Genomic DNA, 18,860 nt, shown 5'->3' with positions numbered 1-18,860 from the left:
ACAGGGAACATACCTCAACATAATAAAGGCCATATATGACAAACCTACAGATAACATCATACTCAATGGTGAAAAGCTGAAAGCATTTCCTCTAAGAACAGGAACAAGACAAGGATGTCCACTGTTGCCACTTTTATTAAACATAGTTTTGGAAGTCCTAGCCATGGCAGTCAGAAAAAAAAAAGAAATAAAAGGAATACAAATTGGAAAAGAAGTAAAACTGTCACTATTTGCAGATGACATGATAGTATACATAGAAAATCCTAAAGATGCTACCAGAAAACTACTAGATCTCATCAATGAATTTGGTAGTTGCAGGATACAAAATTTATATACAGAAATCTGTTGCATTTCTATACACTAACAACGAAAGATCAGAAAGAGAGATTAAGGAAACAATCCCATTTACCACTGCATCAAAAAGAATAAAATAACTAGGAATAAACCTACCTAAGGAAGCAAAAGACTTGTACTCTGACAACTATAAGATGCTAATGAAAGAAATCAAAGATGACACAAACAGGATGAAAAGATATACCATGTTCTTGGATTGGAAGAATCAATATTGTCAAAATGACCATACTACAGCTTCAATGCAATCCCTATCAAATTACCAATGGCATTTTTCACAGAACTAGAATTAAAAATTTCATCATTTGTATGGAGATACAAAAGACCACGAATAGCGAAAGCAATCTTGAGAAAGAAAAATGGAGCTGGAAGAATCAGGCTCCCTGACTTCAGACTATACTACAAAGCTACAGCCATCAAAACAGTATGGAACTGGCACAAAAACAGAAATATAGATCAGTGAAACAGATAGAAAGCCTAGAAATAAACCCAGCACCTATGGTCAATTAATCTATGACAAAGGAGGCAAGACTATACAATGGATAAAAGACAGTCTCTTCAATAAATTGTGCTAGGAAAACTGGACAGCTACATATACAAGAATGAAATTAGAACATTCTTTAACACCATACACAAAAATAAACTCAAAATGGATTAAAGACCTATATATAATGCCTGATACTATAAAACTCTTAGAGGAAAACAATTGAAGAACATTCTTTGACATAAATTACAGCAATATATTTTCAATCCATCTCCTAGCATAATGGAAATAAAAACAAAAATAAACAAATGGGAACTAATTAAAGTCAAAAGCTTTTGCACAGCAAAGGAAACCATAAACAAGACGAAAACACAACCCTCAGAATGGGAGAAAATATTTGCAAATGAAGCAACTGACAAGGGATTAATCTCCAAAATCTAAAAACAGCTCATGCAGCTCAATATCAAAAACACGAACACCCCAATAAAAAAATGGCCATAAGACCTAAATAGACATTTCCCCAAAGAAGACATTCAGATGGCCAAGAGGCACATGAAAAGATGCTCAACACTGCTAATTATTAGAGAAATGCAATCAAATTACAATGAGATATTACTGCACACCAGTCAGAGCAGCCATCATTAAAAAGGCTACAAACAATAAATGCTGGAGAGGGTGTGGAGAAAAGGGAACCCTCCTACACTGTTGGTGGGAATGTAAATTGGTATAGCCACTATGGAGGACAGTATGGAGGTTCCTTTACAAACTAAAAATAGAGCTACCATATGACCCAGCAATCCCACTCCTGGGCATATACCTGGAGAAAACCATGGCTTGAAAGGATACATGCACTCCAATGTTCATTGCAGCACTGTTTACAATAGCCAAGGCATGGAAGCAACCTAAATGTCCATTGACAGATAAACGGATAAAGAAGCTGTGATACATTTATACAATGGAATGTTACTCAGCCATTAAAAAGAATGAAACAACGCCCTTTGCAGCAACATGGATGGACCTGGAGCTTATCACACTAAGTGAAGTAAGTCAGACAGAGAAAGACAATTATCATATGATACCACTTTTATGTGGAATCTAAAAAAATGATATAAATAAATTTATTTACAAAACAGAAACAGACTCACAGAGTTGGAGGATGGACTTGTGGTTGCTGGGGGGGAGGAATGGGAGGGGATAGATTGGGAGTTTGAGATTGACATATACACACTACTATGTGTTGAACAGATGGCCATCGGGGACCTGCTATGTAGTGAAGGGAGCTCTGTTCAATATTCTGTGGTGGCCTAGATGGGAAAGGAATTTGAAAAAGAATAAATACACGTACATGTATGGCTGAGTCACTTTGCTATACACTGAGGCTGATGCATCATTGTTAATCAACTATACCCCAATATAAAATAAAGTTTTTTTAAAAGAGCTGGAAAGGGCTTCCCTGGTGACGCAGTGATTGAGAGTCCGCCTGCCAATGCAGGGGACACAGGTTCATGCCCCAGTCCAGGAAGATCCCACATGCTGCGGAGCAGCTAAGCCCATGAGCCATGGCCACTGAGCCTGCGTGTCCAGAGCCTGTGATTGGCAACGGGAGAGGACACAAAAGTGAGAGGCCCGCGTACTGCAAAAAAAAAAAAAAAAAAAAAGCTGGAAAAAAAAACCCAAGCAATTATGACATCCAAGCAGAGAGAAGTTGCTAAATTATAAGGAGACAATGTTTTAACAAAAAAAAAGAACTTAGATATATTTTTCATGAAACATCAGAAACACTGTTTACCATTTAAGTTCCAGGAAAAAGTGGTTTTGAAAGTAATTTTTAGTTTTTATAATTTATATAATCAAATTATCACAATCTGAATTTATTAAACCTTGTTTGCCAAAAACAGTAATCAACACTGGTATAGTACTTTAAAGTACTCAAGGTATTTTTCATGAGTATTATCATATTTAGTTCTATAGCAATCCTGTAAGGTTGGTATAGTTCTCATTTTATATGAGTGGAGAATTATGGCTAAAAAAATAATTCTATAACTTGCCCAAGTTTATTCTGCTAATACATGGCTTAGCTGGAACCAACCTAATCTTTAGACCTCAAGTTCCTCTCACTCCACAAATTACTTGACCTCCTTTTGTATGCTTTCAAAAAGGTGTGTTGAAGAACCTAGTTCTCTCTAGGAGTTTATAATTCAAGATAGACAAGAACAGAAATAAAGTTTCATAATCAGTTAACATTTGCTTATATGACACTAACAAAAAGTCACTGATTCACTAACATCATTTAGATAGAAATGTAATACATATTTTCAGGTGGCAAGAAAGCTAGAGTCATGACATTAAATTTTTGTATGCTGGGGCAAATTCTAATAAATATACCTCTTTGCCTGGCTATATCATAACCACTTATAAAAAAATGGGGGGTGGGAAATGGCAACAAAATTAGAAGTGTGTAGGTCTTTCAGGACTCCATCATGGCACGGTAACTCCAAAATATTTTTATGTGTGTGTTTTTTAACTACACTTGCACATATATATATGTATATGTATATATGCATATATATGTATATTTATATATGTGTATATATATACACATACACACACACACACACACACACACACACACACACACACCAGGTGTTTTTGTCCTATCTTCGTTTCTAGCATAGGGAAGATAAGAGACAAATGAAATTAATTAACTGACTGGTTAGAATATAGTAATGAATCAGGTAGATAAACTTTACAAACATTTTAATCTAAACAACTTCTTATTTTAATTTAGTGTTAGGTTTATTTATTTTATAGAAGATGTCTAGGATACACAGGTATCTTCTATGTCAGGAAGATTGTATTGCTTAGTGCAAAGGGCATAGCTTTGGAGTCTTAGAAATTTCACCTTACCCTACCTCTTTCTACCATTATAACTTTAGCCAAGTTTCTTAATCTTAACTGTGTGCTAGTGCCCAGAACAGAGATTCTCAATAATATACAATAGTGGTTATATTATAAAAGCAGTGATGAACTCCCATGGCCTAAAGAAACTAAACTTGTTCTCCTTGACCATTCTAAATTTCCAATTAATAGTTGTAGCTTAGCCTTAAAGTAGAAATCCTTCATGGGAAATCAAAAAGTCAATCCAGTTGTTTCTAATCAACAAACAGCTTATCAAAGATTTGTGTTAGAAACTTCTAACCTAGCTTTTTATGATATTTCCCATTAAAGTAGTAGCCATATTCAGACTGATTGAGGGTTCATCTCTGTTCCTAAAATTTTGATTCAAATGTGGAACCAAGGATCTGAATAAAAAATTATTTGAAGCCAATACGACATTCCTCTGATAAGCCAGGCTGCACTAATTATTTACTTTAAATTGAATCAGGACTTAGGAAGAAGGCGTATGAATATACAGGCAATGATACAGTCAAGATATACTGACACCTCCTAGGCAAAACCCTGTTGTAATACCTGAACTTCTGTTTATATTTAGGGCTAAGCATATGACCCCATTCTGGCATAAGCTATGGTAAACCATCACAGTACCATGTCTCATTACTGTAAATGAACCTGAATTTGGGAGGCAGATAATCTAGGAGTAGAGATGAATAGTTTTGCAAAGGTTTATAATCTGGTCCTATTGTAGCGCTTGGCTGTCACCAAATCTTTAGGCCTGAATTTATAAATATTAATATGTATTTTGCCATCAGCTAATCCTTTTACTCATTTGCATCATCTTTGGTCTCTTATGACATCCTACCTAACAATTTCTAGGTGATTCATAAGGTGATAGATGTGGTTAGGTAAGTGAATAACACTATCTGTGGGGATGCTTCAAATTTTTTAAAACTCAGATTTAGTGGCATGTAATTTACATTAGAATAAAATTCACCTTTTTAAATGTACAGTTATTCATTTTCTTTCCTTTGTTTTTATTTTCAAAAATGTAAGCCACAACATGTTAAAAGTAGCAAGAATTTCCTGACAATTTTCCCAGAATCTAACAGGACTAGGATAATAAGAAATCAAACTGTTCTAATACTTGCTGCAGCAATATTCCCTGCCCCGCAGCTGGATTACAGTATGGTACTGTTTTCTGTATTACTGTCTGTGAGCCAAGACAGGCAGCTTTTCAAGGTGTTGAGGGATTGTGCAGAGGAAAGAAATAATGGTACCATATGCAACTGGAGGCATTATCAAACTTGCTGTATTTAATACTAGACACTAGATTGCAAAAAGGACATGTTGTCTGGGTAAGTCATTTTTGATACAGAATACCACAGAATGACAAGCTTTCTTGCCAACTAAGTTTAATAATGAATATAATACCTAATATTATTTACCACACCATGTTAAGTACTTTACACATATTTCTTTAATACTGACAAGATCCCTTTGAAGTAGGGACTAATTATCAAACCCATTCTACAAAGGAACAGAAACAGTCATCCTGAGATTTAAGTAACTACCAGACCAGGGTCACTCAGCTGGCAAATGTTTGAGTTACGGTTTGACTTCAGCTATGGTTTTGATCACTGGGCTTCATTTCGCCAGACCCTAGGAAACTTACCTTGAAGAAAAGCAGAAGTCTTTGTGGAGCTTCACAGAAGGGGAAAAACATATCTATTCTCTTCTAATAGGAGCATTACTATCCTTGTAACTATCAACTTCTCTTCCTCATTAGAAAATGGAAGATCAAAGACAGATACGAAAAAAAATTGCTCAAAAGGAACTAAAAATGTACCTGTTAACTTTATATATATATATATATATATATATATATATAAAATCATAATCACCTTAAAATGCTCAGCAACATAATATCTATATCAAACTTAACAACTAAGGACAACATGGCGTCTCTTTAATGGAAAATCTGAGATGCATCGCAGGATGTACTTTTTTGTGGAAGGGTCTTGAGTGAAAGTCCCATAGGTTGGTTAAAGTTTATAAAACAGTAAAACATGATTTCTCAAAATGTGATCTATCTGCCAACCTCTTTTATTAGTATTGCCTGCAACACTTATTAAAATACAGATTCCTGCTGACCAAATGAGAGTACCTAGAGATGGCCCGTAATGCTTTAAGAACTGGCATATGAGAGCAAAAATGAGTTACTTTTTTTTTTTTTAATTGTGCCAGAGGTTAGAACTGGAACAAACTAGTAAATGGTAAAGGAAAGTAGTTTGAGCTCAAATGGAAAGAAATTTTGTAGCAATTATAGCAACCCAAAATTGGACTTTTTTATACTTTGAAGGTTTCTATCACAAACAGGTATGATGTCAAGAATGTTGTAAGAGAATACTTGCATTGAGTAGGATATTGGACTATGTGACCTTAAAGATTCCTTTGAGCCAGGATTCTCCACCTCTCTTAGTGCAGTGTGCTAAGATAATGAGTAATGTGAAGTTTCTATTTCCCATTTTCTCCTCTTTGGCTAACAATATGAAATGATAGTGGTATGTATGCTTTTGCTAGGTAACAGTAAAAATGAAGAAATTCAGAGAGCTGCATTCCCAAGGCACATTGCACAGGTTAATACGTACTGTTTTCATTCAGTTTATTTCCAGGACTACTTGCCTCTTATTCCCTCTTGCCTTACTCATCTTCCAACCCAAATTCCTCAAATGTTAATGTGTAACATATTCTTGTACCACTTGAAACGTGCTTTCTGTCTGTTTAGCCCTCTTCAGAATAACCCTTCTCCCCTACCTTCCAACTTTACTGTTTTTTTTAAACTTTCATTCAGCAAACACTTATTGTACATCTGTTCTATGCCAATAATTAATTAGGTATTGGGAATATAATCCCCATCCCTAGAGAACGCAAAGTTTCAGGATTTTAGTCGATAGTAGACAAAGTAAAAAAAAATCAAGTATAATAAAATGTGTTATAAAAGATGTGTACAAGGTGCTATGAAAGTTAAGATAATGGCACCAAATGAAGCTTTAAGGCTGAGGCTGCCTTCGAGGAGGTGGTGATTTTTCAGCTGTCTTAAAGGATGAGTATGAGTTTACTAGTAGCTGGACAAGTGAAGATTTTTCTGTGCATAAATAACAGACACCTGTTATTAACATTGTTATTAAAGAAGTTTGTCAATCAATCCCACCATCTAATTGCTCCCTTTTCCTCCCCCATTTATACAATTGAGGTTGGGGTTTGTTACGGGCCCCCAGTTTTTAGGTAGGAAGCAGTCTACAGGAAGCCAAGAAGGTTGGTGGTGGAGTGGAAGGGGTATCCCAAAAGTGGAGATTTGAGAGCCAGAGTAAATTAGATACTAGACTAACAGAAAGGAACTGTTTGACTTCTTTCTGAAAGCATCATTATAATCCATTTTTGAATTTATACTATATAGATATATTGAAATACCCTATTTAAAAACAAAATAGAAACAATTAAAAAGATAAATTCTGAAACAAATCCTTACATTATAAAGAATTAGTTCCTATTTTAAAAATTAAGTGAAAGATTTAAAATAGTAACATCCCACTTCCTCAGTCTATCTGAATTGTGAATCAATTTACAAAATATACTTTATTTGCAACCTGTTCTGGCATAATTATTACATATATTTATTTAGTTTGACATTTTTATATAAATACAATCTTTTTGTTGTGCTGCTGATTCTAAACCCACATTGCTCAAATTTGATTTGATTTCTCCTTAATAGAATTATTTAGTATCTTTTTTATAGAGACAACTGCCTGTTGCTATTATTTTTATTAGAATGATAATGCTTAGATTTCCTTTAATAAGTAGTTTAGCATGGCATATTGTAGTCAGCAAGCTACAGCCCACAGGCCAAATCCAGCTTGCAACTTATTTTGGTATGACTTGTGAATTAAGAATGGGTTTTTTAAATGGTTGGAAAAAAATCAAAAGATGAGTAATATTTCATGACACATAAAAAGTATATTTAGGTTTCTATTATATTTAGGTTTTATAAAATATATTCCAATAATTCCAGCTGAAATATTAGAGATAGTATCAAACATGTTATTTGACAGATGGGAAGATTAAGCTGAAAATTGATGAAGGGATTTTTATAAAACTTTTTCAAAGTTTTGTAATTAGGTGGTAACAATTCAGAAATTTGTAACTCATGTTTTCTGATTTTAAATTGAGTATTCTTTCTACTATATCATACTGCATCTTTATTTTAAAATATCTTTCCTAATTGTAAAGAAAGTCACTCATTAGAAGGTATAAATTAATTGATAGTACCAATTTGAGTCTTAATAAAGTATTAACTGACAGAAAATATTTCTAACATGATTTCCCCTAATGCAATTTCTTTCTATTATAACATTCCAGTTAAATATTTTATGAAATGCCCAATGTAAAATTTTTAGTAACAGATAATGAGGCAAATTTTCAATAAATTGTAGGAGTTTTCTTGGTTTATTCAAACATTTTATGACAGTTTGATTTATAATAATAGAATTAAATTTATTTTCAAATATTTTTTATTTAAGATTTTTTTATCTACTGAATTTAACATTGTAGTATTCAATATATAAGTCATTTCATCTGCCATAGGTATGGTAAAGTTTCCTTCACTATATCATACACATCTATAATAGAATTTTCTTTCTATTTCAAAAAATGCTTACAGAGTTAATCAGTTTTCCCCCTTACCATTGTTATTTATGATCTGAACTTATACATTTGTTGCAGTACTTTTTTATCTATCAGATTTATCTGGAATTGATTTTTGGTTCTTTCCAAAATAAGAAATCACTTCTCATGCTACATGTGAAAAAAACTATGCAAAGATGCACTTTAATTATTTACTGTAATAACAGTTGCTTTTCTCATGTTTCTGTTTGCATATTATTTATTCCTGAATGACAACAAACTAACACTGAACAATATTTCTGCTTCCATAATGCTCACTAAATGTAACGTTCATTAGGATTTCAATACTTATACTGTAAAACATACTGTTCCCTCACACTCCTCTTTAATTTTATATAATTAACAACTGCCTTTTTCCTTTTTCTGTTGTTTCAGTTAAAGGATCAAGAAAGTTAAGTCTGCCAACAGATCTTAAGGCTGATCTTGGTACGGTAGGCAAAAGCCAACAATTTTAAGTTTTGTTACATTCATTTGGCTGAACATTTTAACCAACCAGTCCATGAATAACAAGTTTCCTAGATGGCAGTGTTTAATGGCTTTCCAAAAAGCCTTTCTTAAAAATCACCATACAGTTCTGTTGGCAGCATTCAACATTTTGTTTGTTAATCATTTTACAAAATTATGTTTCATAAATCATTACACACCAAGGTATATAATGTTTTCGGGTTTTTTTTTTTATCATGAGAATGGTTTTAAACATTAACTAGTCATGCATATGGACCCTTGTGACTGTAACCATGTAAATGAACATCACTTTTTCCGGAACTATTTTTCCCATTTTGTATATTAAAATCATTTAGAATTAATGCTATTTAACAACAACAAAGTCCGATACATAAAAGAATAGAGTTCTCTCCATTTAAGAAAGTTATAGAAGATTTTATTCACTTTTAGTTTATTTTTTGTGGTGGTTAAGAGCTTATTCATAATTCTAGCTCTGAAATAAATAGGCTTTCATAAATTTTTCTTTCAGAACTTTTATCTGCTTGTGCCAAGATAATTTTTTTCTGAAATTTAATTGAATTACTTTTATTTTCATCTCCTTTATTCTGACTTAAAGTCATAGCATTAAATCCTACTAATGTCATGGTTGAAATAAGAAAAATACAATAATTAGTCTTTGCATTATTTTTTAGTGTACAAAGCTGTTTCACATACATTATTTTATTTGACTTTCTTAGCAACTCTTTAAGATAGTTATCATTGTTCCCAGTCTTTTTTTTCAGAGTAGAAACTGAGGTTATATTGTTAATAAATTGTAGAATTAAGATTTTAACCTAGATCACAGAACATAATACCCAAAGTTTATGGAGCATATTCACATACCTCATCTCATTGTATCTAAGTTAAATAACTTTTAGTCAAATCGTTTGTTACATTCAAAATCTGATTACATATCATCTTAGACGAATTTGATTAAATTGGACAATTACGTTATTGTATTTTTAAATGCAAAGCACTAACATATTCAGTATTATTAGTTTAATATTAACAAAATTGTTATGAAGTTAATTAGTATTTTGCCAATGTAATTGATGTCAGAGGAAGAATCAACATTCTAGTTCCATTTGTTGACCTCCTACTACATGTCAGACATTATGCTACATAATTTCTACAAATTATCCGAGATAGATCAGTAATATTGTTCCCACTTTACAAATAAATTAAGGCTATGAAAAATTCAAATTTGTCTAAAGTCATACAACTATAGCAAAACTGAATTTAAATCAGGTATATATCATTGCAAAACTTATAATCTTATAATTACCTATCATTTTGTATAGCATGTACTGTGACAAATGTCAAATGAAGACTAAAGAATGAGAATGCTTTTCTCTAGAAAAATACGCATTCTGATATTTATTCACGTAATTTCCACATATCATAATTTCTTTCCTAGAATGTTGAAAAGGAATAATAAAAAAAATAGAAGATTCCCAGCCCACTTCCATATTTATTGGAAGTAGCAAAGAAAGCTCTTAGTTTTAATTCTAATCTGGAGGTCAGTTAGGCATGATTGTTATTAATAAACATATTAATAAACAATTCCTAAAACTGTCAGTCGCCAATTATCTCCTTCCCAGTTGCTTCATTCTATTTTTACACATACTTTAGACAAAGATGATTATGAAAACTCACGTATATAAAAGATAAAATAGTCAAGTGCTTATCACTTTACTAAAGGATTTTTTGCAATTAAAAGTATTCACAATAAAATTTCATTAAATCCCTATTTCTAAGTATGTTGTCAATGTAATTTCATTTTTAAAACTTGTTTCCCACAAATCTCCAGAAAAAAAATTATAAGGATTCTGAAAGAGGATAAATGTCTTTATGTATGTAAATTCTTCCAATGTAAAACCTTGGTGTAAAATATATCCTGGGTTGCTTGTAACATGGTTTTAGGAAGAATATTCTCCAGTGGTGTATAATCCTTTAGTGAAGGAGGAAAATGTGTAAGAAGCTATTGTAGTACACCAAATAAGGACAAAAGTAGGATAACAACAGTGAAAATGAAGAGGTGTTACCATGGGAGACTTTACAACTGGGATTGGGAACAGTGAGGGAACAGGGCTGGTAAGGCATAGGAAATAGGGGGAGTCAAGGATGACTAGAGTGCAGAAAATGGAGAATACCATTCTCATGGAGAATACCTGGTTTGAGAGGAAAGGAAAATGAGTTTGAGTTGCTCAGGGACATTCATGTTAACCACTCAGTGAGCAATTAGAAATGTAGGACTGTTTACCATATAGCACAGGGAACAATATTCAAAATCTTACAATAACCTATAATGAAAAATAATCTGAAAAAATATATATGTATACATCATTTTGCTGTACACCTAAAACTAACACAAATTGTAAGTCAACTATACTTCAATTAAAAAAATTAAAAAAAAAGAAATGTAGGGCTAGAGTGTAGAGGGGAAATCTCAAGCCCAAAGTAATAGATAACAGTCATCTGTGTAAAGGTATTAGTGACTGTATATGAGCTGTTCACTGAAGACAAAGGAAAGATGACAACGTGTTGGAGAGCTTTGGGTACTAATGTAATAACTTGTTTGTTACAAAAATCCTTATCTGGAGTGGCGGTATAACAGTAAAAGTAAAATAATAGTAATAACAGTAAAAAACCTCATACGTTGGACAGTTATGCAATTAGAACCCTCAAGTTGTTAGCCTTTTATGAAGTAGTTACCAGAATCATGGTAAATTGCTTTATTCCCTAACATTTTAACATTCAGTGAGTGAAAAACTGTCTTGTTTCTCAATTTTTAACAAAAAATACAGACATTTCTCTTTCTTAATAAAGATTTTGAATTAATGACCTAATAATGAATTGATAATTCAAACCCTGAATGCACATAATCCAGGGGCTGGCACAACGTTATGAATATAGTGTTATATATGCATTATAGAATACTGTAAATGAAACACAGGCCCCCGTGAACCCTTAAAAATATCTACTACAGGATGGCCTCCAGCCAATGAAAAGATGCGTGGAGAGGCCATGGTCAAAGGACAAGTAGTGATAATTTAATTTATTTAATTGTAAAACTAAAGTTAAATGACAGTGGCAAATATTATTATAAAATAAAATGTAAACATAAAATCCATAATGATATAGAAATACTTTAACTTTTCTTTTTTCGAGAGGGAAAAGAGAGGTTAAAGTTGCTAACAAGAGTTAACATTTCTATAGCTAAGTGTGGTGGTTAATCAGTGATGAACTGAGAGCAAAGATAAGCAGAGGAAGAGGAATTATACTTAATTTCACCTTTCACGAGGGGAAATAAATTGACATTATGCATATATAGCAATTCAAGAAGAATTAAAATTATATCTTCAAGATAACCACTAAAAATAATTAATACCCCAAATAAATCAGGCAAAGGATAATACATATAAAAAAGAAAATAAGAAAATACAGGCCATATAGTGAAAGAAGCTACAGAAACTAGAGAAGGAAAAAGAAGGAAGAGGAAGAAGGGGGGAAGAGGAGGAGGAGAAGGAAGAGGAAGATGAAATGATCTACATAAAACTTGCAGAATGGAACACAGCCTGTTCCTGTTGACTGACCAGAGTCTTCAAATTCTACACTCTGAGCCTGTCAGGACTGCCCTGACCCCAGCTTTCTAACCTTTAAAAACACCAAAAATATTGTCCCTGCAACAATTTTTACTGGAGCCAGTTGCCGTGCCATACTCAGATTGCCCTTAGCCACAATACCCACAAAGTTCCCACCTATAAGAGGAATGGGAGCCAGTGGGTGAAACCTCATGCACTCCAGGAGCACAGTGGAGACATCACAGGTAGGGATAGGGCTCTCGAGCATGATCACACTGTCCTTTGCAGGAGTTGGAAAGATGGGGTTTGGGCGCTAACCCTGGTAACCTTGAGAATTAATCATGCAGCCACTTTTGTGAAGTGGTCCCCTCTAAAGAACAAATTTGCTGTGGAGAGTGAAAAACAATTCATTTCTGTCTGTCACTTGGATATAAAAATGACGAGTGGGTAAGCAAGCACATTAAAAAGCCAGTTCATTCATTGTCCTTAGTTTGGACCGGTATCTCCGTGTTTTGCTGACAGCAGGATCATGTGACTTCAAATGCAGAGTGCTTCTACATACAATTAAAAAGTGGATGAAAAGCCAACCAGTATACCATGGAGTAGCAAGATGCATTTTGGTTAACTGATGTCACAGTTTGGTGGCACTGGAGGCTGGGTCCCTGGTTCAACTTCTCTACCACTGGGAGCCTGAGTAAGCACCACGTGCAGTCCTGATGTCTCAAATAGTGTTCGGGCTGCAATCTGAAAACAGAGTTCCTGTCACTCCTGAGTGTATTGTTTGTCTCAGAGAACAGTGTTGTAGCTGCTGGCCAAGAATGCTGCCCAGTGCTTTTTAACTAAGATGACCATGGCTGCTTGACCTTAGTCTCCAAACTAGACATTCCAAAACACAGCATCCAGCACATGTTAGCCATGGAACATTTCCACAACATAGACAAGAGTCACAATCAAGGACCATAATACAGCCTCAGAGATGCTACACCGGAATAGCATCACTCAAGTACCTATTTGCAAGGTAGACAAGCAAGACGATCAGAAATTTTGCCCTATAGGAATCAATGGAGCCATGATGATTTGGGATTTCAAGACCTTAGAGTCCTCCACCCAGGGCCTTCAACTAATATGAAGCTGAGTGAACCTCTATGATCTAGCATGACAGACTACAACTGACTGCAGCTCTGTTTGTAACTTGCAAGATGGTGAGGAAAGCCAACCACAAGGAAACACTAAAAATGCATATGCCGATATCATTTGAGTGTTGTTTGAATATAACTGGTGAAAATATTGGATTTTTAAACAGTCTTTTAAGGTTTTTAATCTATTTTTTGTACATTTGGTTTTTGGCTGTTTCATTCCATTCTAGACCAAAGCTTCTCTTTAAGCAGTTCATTATGGAAAATTGTCACATTAACTTAAGAAGGGGGTTAGTATGTAAATTGTCTCCCAGAAAATTAAGTAAAAATACTAAATGTGTTTTTTTAAATGACAGAACTATAATGAAATGTCTCTGTCAATAGACATAAAAAGTGAATTACTTTACTTACAAGAAAAAGGCTTTCAGCATGTATAACAAAACAAAATTCACAAGAGAGACATCTAAAGCAAAGTGATTCAAAGGCTAGTAGTAGGACATATAAGACAACTACTAGCAAAAATAAAACAGGAGTTATGATGTTAATATCAGCTGAGTTCAAGGCAAAATACATTAAATTAGAAAAGTGCTGATATTTATAGTGCTGAAATGTACCATCTACAATGAAACTGTTTACAAATTTTAATAAACCAAGTAATGCAGGATAATTACATTTCTTACAGTTCTTGATGTACAAGAAACATTAAGCAGAAATGTGATAACCATAAGAGATTCTAACATAATTTAATGACAACTCAAGGAGGCAAAAAGTAAGAAAAACCATATGGGAACAAAGAAACATAATTTACTTGGAAGATTTATTTAATATATCCTGAGCTTTATACCTTGAAAATGTGTTATAATTTCAAGTGCCCACTGAAAAACTTATAAAAGTTAAACCAATGTTAAAACCACAAAGAAAACCTTAATACGTAATAGAATCTTACAAACCACATTTTAAAATCAAATTAATGACCTAAGAAATTAAAACAAAAAAATAGAGAAAACAACAACAACAACCCCTACCACCTGCATGATTTTAAAACCCTCAAACAATTCTTGGCCCTGGTTTCTGACTTACTAGGTGAGTAGCTAGCTCTTTTTTCTTTTTCTTTTTTTTATTTTGGCCGTGCCATGCATTTTACAGGATCTCAGTTCCCTGACCAAGGATCGAACCCAGGCCCACAGCAGTGAAAGCACCAAGTCATGACCACTGGACCGACAGGATTTCCCACTAGCTTTTTTTTCATAGCTCCTGCAATATCATGGATCAAGAACTCTGAAAATTATAGACTAAAGATCTAGAAACTAGTGGAAAGCAACTATAAAACTACTTATCCAGAGTAGAGAACAAAGAAGGGGGAGCTGGAGAAAAAATTCCAGACTACATAAAAAAAAAGTCGTGCTAAAAAAGACAAAAGTTAAGTACTACAACAGTTCATTCTATATGAAATTAATTTTATTAAAAGAATAACAAAGACTTATTTTAAAGACTTTTAGGATACTCAAAGGGAGCAATGAAACAATTTTTTAAAAGATTATGAAGCTAAAACAAGCACAAATGAAAAAGCCAATTAAGAATTGGATAACAATGGATGAACAAATAGAGACTATTAATAAAGAAATAGAAATTATAAAAAGGAACTAAGTAGAAATTCTGGAGCAAAAATTACATAGGCAAAGTGAAAAATTCACCAGAAAGGTTTAACAGCAGATTTGAGCTGGCAGAAGAAAGTGGCCAATTGAAATTATCAACTCAGAGGAGCAAAAAAATACGAAAGAAAATGAACAAAGGTTAAGTGACTTGTGAGACACCATTGAGTATGCCAGTATATTATGGGAGTACCACAAGAAGAGAAGGAGAAAAAAGGGAAGAAAGAATATTTGAGGAAATGGCTGAAAACATCCCAAACTTGAGGAAAGATGTGAATCTCTACAGCCAAGAAAGTCAATGAGCTCCAAATGTGAAAAACTCAAAGAGACCCACACTGGGACACATTACAATCAAACTTTACACAAAGAGAGAATCTTAAAAGCAGCAAGAGAGAAGCGACTCATCATGTATAAGGGCTCCTCAATAAGATTAAAAGCCAGTTGCACATCAGAAACCATAAAAGCCAAAATGCAGTAAAATGACATATTTAAAGTGCTGAAAGAAAAGAAAAATGTCGACAAAGAATTCTATAACTGGCAAAATTTTCCTTCAAAAATGAAAGAAAAATTAAGACATTCCCAGATAAACAAAAGCAAAGAGAGTTTATCACTAGTAGACCCCCCCCCCCCCCACACACACACACACGAAATACTAACGGGAGTCTGCTGGCTGAAGTGAAAAGACACTAGACAGTAACTTGAAGCCATTTAAAGAAATAAAGAACACTGGTAAAGGTAACTAAATAGGCAGATATAAAAGCCAGTATTATTATATTTTTCTTAACCCCTCTTTTGTTTCCTACATGACTTAAGAGACAAATGTATAAAACCGTTATAAATCTTTTTTAATGGGCATGCAACGTATAAAGATACTAAGGCAACAACAACATAAGGGGAGGTGAGGGAGCTCTATAAGAGCTGAGTTTTGTATGCTATTGAAGCTAAGTTGGTATCAATTCAAAATAGATTGTTATAAATTTATGATGTTAATTATAATCACCAGGATAACCATTTGAAAATAACTAAAAAATACACAGAAAAGGAAATGTGGAGGGATAAAAAAGATATATTAGAAAAAAAATGAATCAAAAAAGAAGGCAGTATTGGAGCAATTCAGAAAGATATTTTTTGAAAACAAATATAAAAATGGCAGAAGTGCTTCTTTATTAGTAATTATTTTTTAAAGTAATTACTTTAAATGGATTAAACTCACCATTTAAAAGTCAAATTGGCAGACTAAAAAGTATATAAGATCCAACTATATAAGAGACTCATTTTAGATTAAAAAAACAAATATATTAAAATTAAAATGATAGAAAATGATATTCCATGCAAATAGTAAACAAAGCTTGGGTGGCAATATTAATACTAACAGACAAAGTAGACTTTAAGTCAAAAGCTAACAAAGAAGGAAATTATATATTGATAAAAGCATCAATTCAGTGAGAAGATAAAACAATTGTAAATAAATATGCACCAAATAGCAGAGTCCCAAATATATGAATCAAACATTAACAGAATTGAAGGGAGAATTAGACAATTCTACAATAATAGTTGGAGAATTCAATAGGCTGCTTTCAATGAGGATAGAAAATTTACACAGGTGATCAAAAAAGAGGATGTGAATAACACTGTAAACCAATTAGTCCTAATAGACATATATAAAGTACTCTACACAATAATAATAGAAGACATATTCTTCTCAAGGGCTCATGGAACACTGTCCAGGACAGGACATATTTTAGGCCACAAAACAAGACTCAGTAAATTTCAAAAGATTAAAACCATACAAAGTTTTCTCTTTAACCACAATGGAAAGAAACTAGAGTCAGAAATAAAGCTGGAAGGCTTCCCTGGTGGCGCAGTGGTTGAGAATCTGCCTGCCAATGCAGGGGACACGAGTTCGAGCCCTGGTCTGGGAAGATCCCACATGCCACGGAGCAACTAGGCCTGTGAGCCACAACTACTGAGCCTGCACGTCTGGAGCCTGTGCTCCGCAACGAGAGGCCGCGACAGTGAGGCCCAGGCACCGTGATGAAGGGTGGCTCCCGCTTGCCGCAACTAGAGAAAGCCCTTGCACAGAAATGAAGACCCAACACAGCCAAAAATAAATTAATTAATTTAAAATAAAAAGGAAAAGAAAAGAAATAAAGCTGGAAAATTCATAAAACTTGGAAATTAAATAGAACACTCTTAAACAACTAATGGATCAAAGAGGAAATTAAAAGGAAAATTGGAGATACTTTGAGACGAATGAAAACAAACAACTAAATCTATAGGTTACACCGTAGACACATCTCAGAGGAAAATTATAGGTATAAATGCCTACATTAAAAAGAAGAAGGCTCCTATTTACAATAGCCAGGACATGGAAGCAACCTCAGTGTCCATAGACAGATGAATGGATAAAGAAGATGTGGCACATATATACAATGGAATATTAGCCATAAAAAGAAACAAAATTGAGTTATTTGTAGTGAGGTGGATAGACCTAGAGTCTGTCATACAGACTGAAGTAAGTCAGAAAGAGAAAAACAAATACCATATGCTAATACATATATATGGAATCTAAAAAAAAAAAAATGGTTATGAAGAACCCAGGGGCAGGACAGGAATAAAGATGCAGACGTAGAGAATGGACTTGAGGACTTGGGGAGGGGGAAGGGTAGGCTGGGATGAAGTGAGAGAGTGGCATGGACTTATATATACTACTAAATGTAAAATAGATAGCTAGGGGGAAGAAGCTGTATAGCACAGGGAGATCAGCTCAGTGCTTTGTGACCACCTAGAGGGGTGGGATAGGGAGGGTGGGAGGGATACGCAAGAGGGAGGAGATATGGGGATATATCTATATGTATAACTGATTCACTTTGTTATAAAGCAGAAACTAACACACCATTGTAAAGCAATTTTACTCCAATAAAGATGTTAAAAAAAAAAAGAAAGCTCTCAGAACAATAATCCAACTCTACACCTTAACAAACTAGAAAAGATCAGCCAATTAAACCCAAAGCTAGCAGAGTAAGAAAAAAAATAAAGATGAAAGAAAATAAAATAAATAATGGAAAATCAATAATCAAGCCATAAGTTGACTCTGAAAAGATCAACAAATTGACAAACCCTCACCTAGACTAAGAAAAAAAGAATATACAAACAGTTATAATCAGGAATAAAAGTTGGTACATTACTATCAACCTTACAGAAGTTAGAGGATTATAAGAGAATACTATGAACAACTGTATGCCAACATTAGATAATCTAGATGAAATAGGCAAATTCCTAGAAATACATGAATTAACAAAACTGACTTAAGAAGAAAGAAAATCTGAGCTTAGCTATTCAATGTCAAGTAAGGACATTGAATCAGTACTCAGAAACCTCCTGACAAAGAAAAGTCCAGGATGAGATGGCTTCACTGGTGAATTCTAGCAAATATGTAAAGAAGAATTAACACGTATCCTTATCAAACTCTTGCAAAAATAGAAGAGGGAACCTTTCCTAATGCAGTCTATGAACCAGCATTACTCTGATT

The 18,860-nt window shown here is 33.7% G+C and overlaps 1 protein-coding gene and 1 pseudogene across 2 annotated transcripts in view; both read left to right on the top strand.

Annotated features, from left to right (window-relative positions):
* Positions 1–18,860, top strand: part of STXBP5L (syntaxin binding protein 5 like) — a 405,174-nt gene that overhangs the window by 339,952 nt on the left and 46,362 nt on the right. The gene's annotated exons all lie outside the window — the stretch shown is intronic.
* Positions 12,523–13,669, top strand: LOC116753117 (annotated as a pseudogene).

The sequence above is a fragment of the Phocoena sinus genome, chromosome 4 (assembly GCF_008692025.1).
Source record: "Phocoena sinus isolate mPhoSin1 chromosome 4, mPhoSin1.pri, whole genome shotgun sequence".
Classification (NCBI taxonomy): domain Eukaryota; kingdom Metazoa; phylum Chordata; class Mammalia; order Artiodactyla; family Phocoenidae; genus Phocoena; species Phocoena sinus.
The sequence above is the reverse complement of the archived record's forward strand: the minus strand, read 5'-3'. Positions and strand labels throughout refer to the sequence as shown.